Source organism: Triticum aestivum, unplaced genomic scaffold (genome assembly GCF_018294505.1).
Source record: "Triticum aestivum cultivar Chinese Spring unplaced genomic scaffold, IWGSC CS RefSeq v2.1 scaffold53222, whole genome shotgun sequence".
In the NCBI taxonomy this organism is placed as follows: Eukaryota; Viridiplantae; Streptophyta; class Magnoliopsida; order Poales; family Poaceae; genus Triticum; species Triticum aestivum.
The window spans coordinates 1-2,540 of record NW_025246218.1 but is presented as its reverse complement, the minus strand read 5'-3'; the positions used below and the strand labels follow the sequence as shown (position 1 = coordinate 2,540).

Below are 2,540 nucleotides of genomic sequence, written 5' to 3'. Positions count from 1 at the left end.
CTTACTACCTAGATGTTAATAAGTGTATAGGGTTTACGGTTATAGTTGATTAGTGTTATGCACATGCCCGCTTAATTTATACATGCAAACGTATGCGCATGCAGCTTCCACTGGATGTTGTTAGACATTAAAGTTGACGAAGGAAAAGTTGAAGTACTGGACTCACTACTTAAAAAAGATAGTGACTACAGCATCGTGAAGGGGATAGTCGACAGGTTATTTCAATCATTATTAACTATATCTCGGCCTATTTAGTTCTTCATTTCCTGATATGAACTATTTTTAATAACCCCTTTATTAATTTTCTTTGCCGGCGGGCAGGGCTTGGGCAAAGTACATCAAGGTGACTCCAGGAAAATGGCGACAAAAGCTATGTTGGTATCGACCCAAGGTAAGTAATTAAGTAGTACTAGTTAGCTAGCTACCATCTATTTAATTCTTGTTTCAATACCATTAATTAATTAACATGCTTGATTAATAATTATCTGATTAAATTCTATTCTCGTAAAGGCCCTGAAGCAGGCGCCGGGGACTGAAGTGTGTGCATACTACGTTTGCGAGAACATTCGCATGATGGCGTCCGAAAGGAGCAAATCTGATAGACAGGACTGGGTACGTTTGCTATAACACTATTCACAAATCTTACATGATTGTCGATATCTAGTTACACAACTAATACACATGCATATTGATCTCCTTCTTAACAGTTTAAAGAGGTGCGGGACCAGCTCCTACCAACAGAGCGCATACGAGCACTGCAAGAGGAAATAGCGGGATTTTTGCTCGACCAGGTCATAGATCCCAAAGAAGAATACTATTACCCGCTACCGCCCCCATGAACCACTTGTCATCGTGCTCCGAAGGCACCAAGGCAACATGTAGGAGAAATTGTATATATATACATGTGTATGTGTGAATAATTAATGATGGTTGTGAGACATTCGATTATATATATATATATGATCGGTTCTATGATAAAATCTATTTATATATATGCATAACGTGTACAATATGTAGTATCGTAAAATACCAGCAAACAAAAAAGAATTAAATGGAAAACACAAAATTAATGGAAAAATAAAAATTAAAACCAACCCCCCCAAACATTTAGTACTGGTTGGTGCCACGTGGTGGCACTTTAGCGCCGGTTCGTGCTGAACCGGTATGGGTGGGGGGAGGGGGGGCTTTAGTCTCCACTCTTTAGTGCCGGTTGCGGCCCTTACAAACCGATGCTAAAGTCCGGTTCTGCACTAGTGTGAAAGTTGCGAGCTCAAAGCTCACATCTCATCGCATGTCATCAAACGTACTCGAGGTTAACACACGCGCAGACAGACACGATTCTCCCGGCCGCCGTCGTCGAGGAACTGAACCGTGCAGGGGGCATGCAGCTTCCCGGAAGCTGCTAGCTTGGCAATGCGTGTATATAGAGTTGTCTCCCCGGCCATTCTCTAACACGTATACGTACCAAGAAGAGGTCGAGGGACGAGGTGTCTCCAAGCAGAGGCCGGTCCTCTGCAAGCTGCCGCTACGATCTTGGACGGCCGGCGGCAAACGTACTGCTGGTCCGACATTCGTCGCGGGGAGCCAGCTGCCGGCACGGCGCACCCGAGGACCTGCGCGCGGTTGCAGCCTGCAGGTACGTTATTCATCCGGTCTATGTTCTGTCCAGAGTTGATTAGCAGGCGCTGGCTAGTCAAACACATTGACTTTAGCCGTGATTTCAGTTTCCTACATTGGGCCAGTGTGGTAGCTTCTCACTGACACAATGGAACAAGTAGAGATTTGGGCACCCATCTTCGCTGATCCTCTCCCAAGCCAGGTATATATATTTACTTTGTTGATCGATCACCTCACATATTAAAGCTAGACACCACGCATGACTAGTTGGATGCTTGGTTTCATTTCGATAAAAATGGAGCTGCCCTGCATTTCTAAAAAAACTATAATTTGTCTGAAAGAAGGGTATAAGCACAACCAAAATAGTCAATAAAAAGTAAGCATACCCCCTCGTTTATTCAACTTTCATTTAAACTGGATGTAATATATAAATGTCGACTAGCATACTTCATATATGGTCCACGTTCTTTAGCTCTTACAATCTGGGATATAGAATTCGCAAGGGGTTCATCAAAATCCTAGCATTAACATAGGTTTCATTGCTCTGATGACAGGCGGAGATTGAAGTTTACTCAACATCCCTGGATTATGACACCACAGACTTCCAAGCACTCTTAGAAGGACCCCAAAATGAACATGATTTGGACAGATTGCTGAAATGTATGATGTTTAATTGTTGACTCCATTCCAAACTTCATTACACAAGCAAGCAATTTATCCATGGTCCGACTTTGAAACCAATTAACATATGAAGCTTTCCTTGCAGGTGCATTCAATCCTACTTATATAAAGGAGGCAAATTTAACTCACGAGGCAAGATTTTCACACATGCAAAAGTACAAACTTGCTAATAAATAAACATGGCAAATGGTACTGGAAATATGTATCATCATTGCAGATTGAATGCAGATTTTATTCACCAA

General features: G+C 42.4%; 1 long non-coding RNA gene across 1 annotated transcript; it reads left to right on the top strand.

Moving 5' to 3' along the window:
• The first annotated feature begins 1,317 nt into the window (after positions 1-1,317).
• LOC123177113 (uncharacterized) lies at positions 1,318-2,515 on the top strand. The gene is made up of 4 exons (XR_006488774.1): positions 1,318-1,636; positions 1,725-1,819; positions 2,172-2,277; positions 2,384-2,515. It is a non-coding gene; the product is annotated as an uncharacterized lncRNA (long non-coding RNA).
• Positions 2,516-2,540: the final 25 nt, after the last annotated feature.